Source organism: Sarcophilus harrisii, chromosome 1, assembly GCF_902635505.1.
Source record: "Sarcophilus harrisii chromosome 1, mSarHar1.11, whole genome shotgun sequence".
Classification (NCBI taxonomy): Eukaryota; Metazoa; Chordata; class Mammalia; order Dasyuromorphia; family Dasyuridae; genus Sarcophilus; species Sarcophilus harrisii.
The window spans coordinates 266,745,395-266,757,353 of NC_045426.1; positions in this window are offsets into that span (position 1 = coordinate 266,745,395).

Consider the following 11,959-nt stretch of genomic DNA (forward strand, 5'->3'; position numbering starts at 1 on the left):
AAGCAGAAATATCAAAATGTATCATTTTCTTATGATTAAGGAGCTTCTGAATCATAGATTAAAAATTAATTGGAAACTAAATTACTAATCATAAAGAATAGATGGGTCAAAGAACAAGTCATAAAAATCAATAATTTGATTAAAGAAAATAACAACAATGAGATAATATGCCAAAATTTGTAAAATGTAGCCAAATGAATACTTGAGAAAAATTTTAATCTCTAAATTCTTACATCATTCAAAATAAAAAAGAAAAGAGCAGATGAATGAGTTGGGCATACAACTAAAAAAATCTAGAAAAATAATTAATAAAAAAATCTTTTAATTAACACTTAAAATAGAAATCTTGAAAATTAAGGAAAATGAATATCAAAGCTATTTTTAATGAATAAATAAAACCAGGAGTCTTTTAAAAATAAAATAAATATTAATTGAACACAACAAAGAATAGAATATTTAGGTAACCTTATTTTATATAAAGAAATTGAATAAGGGAGTGTATCCTTTGACCCAATAATACCAATAATAGGTCTACGATTTTTAGAGAAGAAAGAAAAAGGAAAATAATCCATGTGTACAAAAATATTTATATAAACTCTTTTTGTGATGGCAAAAAATTAGAAACTGAGGGAATGCTCATAAAGTCACTAATGGATGAACAAGTTATGGTAAATGAATGTAATAAATATTTTTGTACTGTAAAATATGATGAAGAGGTTAGTTTTTAAAAATCCTCAGAAGACCTTTATCAATACAAGAACTTGGAGAAAAACCTAGAGTGTAACAGCTATTTATAAGGATAGTCAACTTTGAATTCTTAGTGATTCTGATCAACGCAATGGCCCTTCACAATTCCATAGGATTCCAGATAGAAAACTAATGGACTCAAGAGTACCAATTGAAGCATTTTTTTTTCTATTTCCCTTTTCTTTTTGTTGTTATTGTTTTACTAATGGATTTTACATGACTATACATATTTATAATGCATTTTATTTTTCTTATCTTCTCAAAGGAAGTGAGAGAGAAAAGGGAAATAAATTAGAATTGAAACAAAAATAATCAAAAAAAAAAAAAAAAAGAAGAAATCTAGCTTGACATTAAACCTAAATTTGCCATTGTCTCACTTCTACCCATTGTTCCTAGTACTGCTTTCTAAGGTGGAACAAAACAATTACTGTCTTTTTTCCACATGACAGCCTTTCAAATGTTTAAACATAGTTCTCACTTCTATAAATCTATTCTTCTTCATATGAAAAGCCTCCCCAGGTTTTTTTTTTTTACTTTGTCTTCACTAGTCATAAATGGAATACTTTTTAGCCTCCTGATTGCCCTTCTATGGATATTCTCAATATTTACCCTAAACTAAAAGGATTATGGAAAATAAACTAACTATGTTCCAAAACAATAACAAGAAAAAGAAAAAGAAAAAGTAAACATTATTTACAATATCTCCCTGACTTGCAAGTCAACCGCCAAGGTTGTGGGGGGGGGGATCTTTTCCTTATGAAATTAGTTTGGAACTCTATAAATACTGCTTTCCCTTGTAGATTTTCACTAACTGTCTCTTTATTTATATCTTCTAATATTGTCTCATGAATCTAAGTCAAGTTAAATGCCCTACAGGTCGCAGACTATATTCTCTCCAGTTGCTTTTTTTTTTTTTTTAATTAGAAGAATCTTTGCTGTTTTCCAATCCTTAATATCATCTCATTATACAAAATCTTTCAGATATAAGTGCCTTAGGAATCTTATCTGTCTTTTCTTTATGAAATCAAATATATAGTTCATTTTGGCCAGGTCATTTGTATTAATCAAAAGTAACTAGATACCTCTTATCAATTTGTAATAATTTGTGTATTGTCATTTCCAGCGTGAAGGTTTTTCACTATATTACTCTCCGTAATCCATTTTCCACATTATTGCAAGAGGAATATACTTCACACATAGAACTGGTAAAATCACTTTCCTTTCCCCAAATCCTCACTGGCTTCCTGATGCATATCAAGTAAACAATCTAGAAAAAACTCTTACCTACTAGTTGTACTTCATTATTCTCCTATGTATAATGTGCACACCATCCAAAATATAGTAAACTCTTAACAGTTTTACTAAAATTTAATTTTATATTTTAAATGAACACAAATTAATTTCTTTAACTTTTCCATAAAAAAAGAAAAAGAAACCCTTGTAACATTATCATGTCCAAAATTATGCCTCAATCTGAAATCTGAGTCAACCATCTCTCTACTAGGAAATTGGCAACATGTTTCATTAAAAATGCTCTAAAATTATGGTTTCTCTGGCAGCCCTCGTTGTAGTGGTCAGAAACTGGAAACTGAGTAAATGCCTATCAATTGGAGAATGGCTGAATAAATTGTGGTATATAATATTATGGAATATTATTGTTTGGTAAGAAATGACCAACAGGATGATTTCAGAAAGGCCTAGGCAGACTTATACGAACTGATGCTGAGTGAAAAGAGCAGGACCAGGAGATCATTATATACTTCAACAACAATACTATTTGATGACCAATTCTGATGGACCTGGCCATCCTCAGCAATGAGATCAACCAAATCATTTCCAATGGAGCAGTAATGAACTGAACCAGCTACGCCCAGAGAAAGAACTCTGGGAGATGACTAAAAACATTTACATTGAATTCCCAATCCCTATATTTTTATCTGCCTACATCTTTGATTTCCTTCATAGGCTAATTATACAATATTTCAGAGTCTGATTCTTTTTGTACAGCAAAATAACAGTTTGGACATGTATACTTATTTTGTATTTAATTTATACTTTAATATATTTAACATGTATTGGTCATCCTGCCATCTAGGGGAGGGGATAGGGGGAAGGAGGGGAAAAATTGGAACAAAAGGTTTGGCAATTGTCAATGCTGTAAAATTACCCATGCATATATCTTGTAAATAAAAAGCTATTAAATTTTTTTTAAAAAAAATTATGGTTTCTCATTGTGTTCATCTGAGTTTTTTAAAGTCTTTCAAAGTTATTTGTTTTAATAATATTGTTACTATATAAAATGGTCTCTAAGTTTCACTAATTTCATTCTCCATCTCTCCATACAAATCTTCTCAGGTTTCTTTAAACCAACTACATCTTTTAATAGCATAGTAGTATTCCACTAACTTCACATACCACAATTTGCTCATCCATTTCCATTTTATACACTGAGAGTCCAAATGACTTATCTAGAGCTACAGAGTATGTATCAGAGGGAGGACGTAAATGCAGGTCTTCCTGACTTTGAAGTCACCTTTCACTCTACTCTAGTCTGCCTCTATATTCTGGGAATACAAATTTTAAAAAGCGAGGGACAGCGAGGTAGCACAGTGGCTAGAGCGCTGGACCTAAAGTCAAGAACATATGTGTTCAAATTTGATCTTACACACTAACTAGCTGAATTATCCTTGTCAAGTCACAACCCCAATTGCCTCTAAAATAAACAAATAAATAAATGGAGATGGTCCTTATTTTTAAGGAGCCTACTTTAATTGGGAAAGAGGACACATATAAATAGATTGTGCTATAGATAAGAAACGAACAGGTTATTATCTCCATTCAACATTCCTGATTGCTAGGCCCAAGAAGGAACTTGTTCATTTTAAGTTAAATCAACAAAAATTTGCTGAACACTAGAGGGGACACAACTGACAAACATTTAATAATCAGTTCTCAAAAATGTATTCAAGACTTACTTTTATGTCTAAAATGCATTCTTATCAGTTTCTTATATGTAGACAATCATCAGAATAATAAATGAAGCCCTGTTCATAATATTTGCTAATATCCTAGGTGTAAATGCTCAGACTAAAAAAAAAAAAATGTACCAATCAGTATCCCCAGCCAATACAAGCTTGTTCCATATGTCACTAAATAGTACAATAAAAACCACCTATTCTCTAGTGTAAAGAAGCCTACAATTTAAGAAATGTCATTAGGACTTTTCCTATACAAACTCAATTACATTTTCTGTTTTAGGTTACTTTGAAACAACAAAGAATAAAGGAATTTGTCAATGAATTTTACAGAGGCCCAGAATGGGATCTGATGCTCTGCTTTCAGCACAGACATACTACTTTTGAGGAATGTGTGTTTTAAGTAAAGTGAAAACTAGCCACTTAAGTGATATTTTATTTATAAAAAAGAAATCCCAGAAAGGAAAAAAAAAGCATAGGGCTTTAAAAAAATAATTTAGGCCAACCTTTTTGCATTTTATAGATGAGGAAATGAAAGTCCAAAGAGTTTAATTGAATTACCCAAGATCAAAAAGCAAGCTAGAGTCAGAGCTTTAAAGAGGCTTTCATCCCTTATTGACTCATTCAGGGTTCTTACTAATCCATCCTGCAGAATTCAGTTGTTAATGGGTTCAGTGATCTCTTCTCATTCTCCTTCTGCAGATCCCTGACGTCTGGCCATTTTGACAGCAACACCAGTGTCTTATAGCCTCAAGTGAACATCTGGCATCAGGTGGAACACCACATGAGTCGAGACTATCTGTGCCCACTTCAATCATGCCTATGCAGAAGAAGCCAAGGTAAATCTAACCAGACAGCTCATTGAAGCATCAGAATAGAGTCATTTGGGATATTAGAGATTAGTCCAGATGCTACTTGAAAAGCAGTGTAAGTAATGTAAGCAGTCACTTATGTGGCAGGTAAAACTTAGCTTTTTGCTTTCTAGGCTTCCAGAGTCTGGCTTTTGGAATTGGGATCTACACGGCTCTCTTTGACAGTGCAAATTCACATTGCCTTTACCAGATCCACACTTTTGATCACTGCTGTCATTCCTCCATGTCTTTAACCCAGGTAGGTTAATTTAACTTAATCTAGTCTAATAATCTGTATGCCTTTGGCAAAAATTTAGAAGTTGCCAACAGCACCACGAAGGAAACATTCTTCCCCTCTCTATAAACTCTTCAGGGTTTGACCCAGGACACATTTTTTTCCCCTTTCCTCCACTTTTGTGGCTGGAAAATTCAGAATATAAAAATATCATTTAGAGTTTTCACAATGAGTTTTTCTCATCATATACAGCCTCCAAAGTTGTCAATAGCCTTATCTCAAGTCGTGTTTTCTCCCCACAGGAACTTCAATCAAGGTGAGCTTTCTTCTACAATCTTCCTTCTTGTTCTAGCTTTTAAAAAACTGCTAATTATAACTCTCCTGTTCTTACCCTAGTGTTTAGAGATCTAGATTATAATAAACTCTGATTTTTTTTTTAACAAACAACCCAAAAAAGCAATGATTGCTTCATTTGGGTAACCCCCCCTTTTTTTTTTTTTTTACTAAGTGAAATTGTTTTAGGGAATTTTTTTTATTATAATAACTTCTTATTGACAGAATCCATGCCAGGGTAATTTTTTTTTACAACATTATCCCTTGCACTCACTTCTGTTCTGATTTTTCCCTCCCACCCTCCACCCCCTCCCCTAGATGGCAAGCAGTCCTATATATGTTGAATATGTCCTAGATACAATATATGTGTGCAGAACCAAACAGTTTTCTTGTTGCACAGGTCTCTTTGTCAAAGAAATCCACTTCCATCAGATTACATCTTCATACAGTATCGTTGTTGAAGTATATAATGATCTCTTGGTTCTGCTCATTTCACTTAGCATCAGTTCATGTAATTCTCTCCAAGCCTCTCTGTATTCATCCTGCTGGTCATTTCTTATAGAACAATAATATTCCATAACATTCATATACCACAATTTACCCAACCATTCTCCAATTGATGGGCATCCACTCAGTTTCCAGTTTCTAGCCACTACAAACAGGGCTGCCACAAACATTTTGGCACATACTGGTCCCTTTCGTTTTAGAGAATTTTTAATTCATTGGGGGAAAAATGAGGCTCTAATTCACATTTGTAACCCATGCTTCAATCTTTACATTTACACAGGACTCTTCTCATTGGTGGAGATGAATTGCTCAATGCCCTACCCCTGTGTGAAAGGTGGAGTTGGTGAGGGCATGAGGAATTTTTGAGACAGAAGACTGGAGTTGTAGACATTGAGTACTAAAGGGAAATCATGATTTTGGGAAGAAATCTACATGTAGAGAACCAAGTGTCTTGATTATGGCCCTATACCAAATTTATTATACTAGAAATTTATAATTGTTCTCTCAATGAGAAAGCTCATTTGCTCTGTGCATTGAGTATTTAGTATATATTCTTAATGTATTTTCTTGGATTTTCATTTACCATTGGCTTGGATAAATGGGTTTACTTGATATTTGTATGTCCATTATGGAACTGGCATTGGGTGGAAAGGGAATCTCTCATTCTCTCTCTTCTCTCTCTCTCTCTCTCTCTCTCTATATATATATATATATATATATATATATAATGTATACACTTGGAAACTTCTTCCTTATTAAGGGATAGTAAAAAGGAACTTGCTTGTACCTAAAAAAATTATCTGGACTAAAAAATATTTAGGGGTACATATATGCATAATTCTAGCCCTGTATGCCTTCTCTTTGAGGAGAGTCTCTAATCCCAATTTTCCTCTAATGCCCTGAATTAAAATCTCCCTGGGAGAAGGGTGGAGGAGACTTTAGAGATCTCTGTTCTAGCCATTGAGTGAGCATAACCATATGAATACAAAGTACACAAACTCCATAAACATTACCAACCTCCAAAGTAAGGAATTTGGAATAAAGAGCTTCAGTTAATAGCACCTGTTAGTGATATTTGATGTTGTAGCCCAGTTCTGTTTACCCTCCTCCTTTTGAAGGATAGGGTATTTAAAATATCTAAATTCCTAAAAGTTGTAAAAGATGTCTAAGCAGGGAAGAAATCCAATGATCTATGGTCAGATGTAAATGGGAGAGGGAATGATAAAAGAGAAAGCAACAAAAAAAATGTCTATCAAAACATTCTTAATACTTTCATTCCCAATCTCCCATAGTTGATCGGTTAGTTGTTGTCTTTTGTTCTCGAGGAGGACCAAAATGATATCACTATGTTGCAGTCAAGATACCACGTGTCCAACTGTGTCTGATCAAACCAATATAATGGCTCTATCATAGGTCAAGCACAAATAGTCCCTATGAGCATTTACAGTAGAGATGCTTAAATTTGCACCTCTCACTTTTCTTTTGAATTATTTGCAATTCTGCTTTGCTCAAGGAGCACAAAACCATTTTTGATGTGGGCTACAGAGTCCTTTGCCAGTATCTCCTAGGTCATGTAATCAAATGAAAAGTTCTTCAGATTCCTTGAGAGTATCCTTGAATCATTTCTTCTGACCATCATGTAAGCATTTGCCTTGTGTGAGTTCTCTGTAAAATAGTCTTTCAGGCAAATATACTTGTGGCATTTAAACTTATGTGGCCATCTCATCAGAGTTGCATAGAGTTTGAGTACTTGGCAATTCAGCTTGAGAAAGGACCTCAATGTCCTTATCTTGACAAGAGATCTTCAAAAATTTCCTAAGATATTTCAAATAGAAAGGATTCGGTTTCCTGGCATAGCACTAATATATTGTCCAGATTTCACGGATACCCAACAACGAGGTCAGCAGAACAGCTCTGTAGACCTTTGATTTGGTAAAGATACTAATACTTCTTCTGTTTCACATTTTGATAACTAAATCAGGGAGAGTGAATGAAAACTATAGAATGCTGCCCCTGATGAATATTGGTGCAATTTTCTTAAATCTTAGAGTGTTTTTTTCCACATATTATTCTTTTATTTTCCAAGTATATGTCAAGATAGATCTCAACATACATTCTGAATAAGACATTGAATAACATATTTTTCTTCCTTTTCTTCTACCCCCATCCCCAAAGAGCAAACAATTGTTGACATAGGTTATACATATACAATCAGGTTAAACATATTTCTGCTTAAGTCATGTTGTGAAAGAAAAAATCAGAACAAAAGGGAAAAATCACAAGAAAAAAAAAACAAAAAATAAAAATAGGCTGCTTTGATATGTATTCAGACTCTATAGTTCTTTCTCTGGATGTAAATAGCATTTTCTATCTTGATTCTTTTGGAATTGTCTTGGATCTCTGTATTGCTGAGAAGAACTAGGTTTACCAAGATGATCATCTCACAATGTTGCTATTATTGTGTATGATGTTTTCCTGGTTCTTCTCACTTCATTTAGCATCAGTCTTTACAGGTTTTTTTTTTCCCTGAAATCCACCTGTTCATCACTTTTATAGCACAATAGTGTTTCATTGCATTCATATACCACGACTTGTCTGGACATTCCCCAACTAATGAACATCCCACCAATTTCCAATTACTTACCATTACAAAAAGAGCTGCTATAAATATATTTGTAATATGAGTCCTTTCTCCGTTTTTAATTATTTATTTGGAATGCAGACCTACTAAGGTTACTGATGGATCAAAGGGTATAAACAATTTTGAAGCTCTTTGGCCTCAGTTCCAAACTGCTCTCATAAGGGTTGGATCAGTTCATTACAATGCTAAATGCTCCAATTTCCCCATATCTTCTCCAGCATTCATAATTTTCCTTTTATTATATTAATCAATGTAGGTGTGAGATGGTACCTCAGACTTGTTTTAATTTGCATTTCTGTAATGAAAGAGATTTAGAGCATTTAAAAAATATAACTACAGATAGCTTTAATTTCTTGACCTGAAAACTGTCTGTAAATATCCTTCAACCATTTATCAAGTGGGGAATGACTTGTATATAAATTTGATTCTGTTCTCTATATATTTGAGAAATGTACCCTTTATCAGAAACACTTGCTATAAAGATTGTTCCCAGCTTTCTGCTTTCCTTTTAATCTTAGTTGTATTGATTTTATTTATATAAAGCTTTCTAATTTAATGTAATCAAAATTATATGTTTTGTATTTTATAATGTTCTCTAACCCTTGTTTAGTCATATTTTTTCCCTTTTCCATGGATCTGACTATTCCTTGTTCTCTTAATTTTGATGTAAAAATTCTAAATATTTTAACAAAGAAACTACATAAACTAGGTTACATAAACAAAACAAAGATTATACATTATGAATAGGCTGGATTTGTACCAGTTATGCAGGGTCAGTTTCATATTAAGAAAACTAGGAACATAATGACCATATTAATAAGAAAAACACATGATGATATCAACACTGTTTAAGAAAGTGTAACATCCCTTTCTGTTAGCAAATCACACCACCACTATCACCACCAGTAGAAAATATAGGAATGGAGGAAAAAATTCTGGGTAGATGGCAGAGCAGGTCAGAAAATTTCAAGCTTTCCAAATTTCCTCCATAAACAAGATGAAATAGTGCCTCAGGGAGAATGCAGGGTAGCAAAAATAATCAAAAGTCGGGGCAGAAAATAAGTTCTCAGGGAGATTTGAAGAAAGATCCCGATAGAGGTTCAACCTGAGTGAAATCTAAAAATCCCCAGCCTATCTCCCCGGAAACAGCAAGAGTGAGCCTTGGGGCTAGCTGGGTTGGGAGGCAGCTTCAGACTAAACTACAGAAATTTTCACCTCATGAATAGCATGGGAAGTTGAGCATCTGAGCAGGAGAAGATTGAAAGAATCTCTGCTTCCAAGGGACAACAGGTCTAGCTGTGTTGCTGAGAAATAGTCAGATCCAGGATTTAGAAGGAACAAGCACACACCTGGCGTGTGAGGAAGAAGAAGAGTGAGGATACTGTTGGCTGTAGGTACTTGCAGGAGAGCTGAATCCTTGCTTATGATTCCAGGTGAGGGAGAATAGTGGCTTGGAAAGGAAAAGGAGTGCAGAGGCTGGGCCCAGACAAATCTCAAAAAAATAACAGTAAGAAAGACCTGGGGCCAAAAACATTCCCACACTCTAGGACTATACGAAAAAACAGAGTATCTCATACTGATTAGGTAGGAAAAGAGGTGATACTAAGGAATTAAACAGGGGAGTGGGACTGTTAGCTCTGGAACCCTACTCAATCAGATATGAGTTAAAGAGCAAAACACTTAGAAGGTATGAAAATATTCTAAATTTATTTTAAAAAATAAGGGGGATATTATAGAAGAATGTATTGATTAATGGGAATGGGATAAAGAGGAAACTATATCTATCTATCTATCTACATATTTAGAAGAGTATAAAAGTCTTCTAAATTCAGCAAGAGGATAAAGGAACAGGATGGAGGAGAGAGTGAGGGATTCTTGATAGGAGGTAGGCTAAAAATAGAAGGCTAAGGTAGCAGGTAGAATTAAGCCTGAGAAGTAAGGAGGGATAGGATTAGAGTGAGAAGGATAGTGGAGAAAATAGGAAGGAGAAAAATATGCATCAAATAATTACACCTTGGAATATGAATGGGATGTATTTATCTATAAAATGGAAACTGACAGCAGGCTAAAAATTTGAATTCAACAATATTTCAAGAAATGCTAAAAAAAAAAAATGAGAGACACATACAAGCATAAAATAAATGTCAAGAGTAGAATTTATGTAAGAAGGGAGAAATGGTAATCCCGATCTCAAAGTTAAAGCCAAAATAGAGTTAATCAAAAGATAAAAAAATAAGGAAACAACTTTATATGTCAATCGTATTAATCAATATTGTTTTAGACCAGTTAAAATAACTAAACAGTATAAAAAATCTGAGCGTATACCTGCCAAAACAGACAGGATTTATACAAATATATAGGAACTATATGAATATATACAAAACAACATTAGATCTTAAAATTGAAATAATATTTGTTGTTCATGAGTAGGTAAAGCCAATATAATTTTAATGGCAACTATATCAAACTAATCTATTCATGTAATACATCCCAATTAAATTGACAAAATGTTATCTTACTGAGTTAGAAAAAAAAAATAACGGTGCATTTGGAAGAGCAGAAGGTCAGGAACTTTAAGGAAACCTGGGGTAAAACTATGTGAAGGAAGTAATTTGAATAGTATCAGAGTTTAAGCCATATTACAAGGTAAGATCATTGTTGAGGTGTAAAATGAATTAATGTTTTAAATTAAAATTAAATTTTTTCTTGTATAAATAAAACCTACACCGTCAAGAATAGAAAGAATAGAGAAAATTAGGAAAAACCTTTCATAGACAATTTTTCAGATAGAATGTGATTGGGTTGGGTTGGAATATTACTGTGGTATAGGAGATGATGAACTAGATGATTAAGAAAAATATGGAGAGACTTGGATTTTTGAAGGAAGATGCTATCCACTCTCAGAAAAACAAATGAGAAGTGAAAATAAGCATAGTACAATCTCATATTTGTATATGAGTATATATGTATGTATATCTGTGTCTTTATATGTCTACATGTGTATATATACATATATGTGTGGATGTATAAATGTATTCACAATTCATAATAGCCTATAGAATGAAGGAAAGGAGAAAAATAAAATAAAATGCACACAACAGAAAAGAAAAGAAAACCTACATGGAAGAAAGAAAAGAAGAATAGTTTTGAAAATGACATATAATATTTATTATACAGGTTTTCTTGAAATAGAAATTTATTGCTTCATATTGAATCCTTCTTATGTTTTGTTATGTAAGTAGCAATGATTTTTTCTTTATTTAAACAAAATAAATTTTAAAACTTACAAAAAAGAAAGAAAACATAAATGGATAGATTTTTTCCTTTATATGGTAAATAGTATTTATCTAAAATTGAGAGCAGCACTATATATAATGGGAATAAACTAGAGTTCTTTACAAAATAAAGGAGATGATTGGAAAATACTCATTGGCAACTCTTTCTTAAAGTAATCTAGTTGCTATATTTAGTGACTATAGCTATAAATTTATAAAAAAAAGAAATTTCAGGAATAAATAGAGGCAAAAAAGAAACAAAATTATCTCTTTTTCAGATAATATGATTAGAAAATCCTAGAGTCAACTAAAAACTAAAAACTAATTTCAGTTAAGTCAGGATATAAAATAAATTCATAAACCATCAGTTTTTCTTCATATTACAAATTAAATCC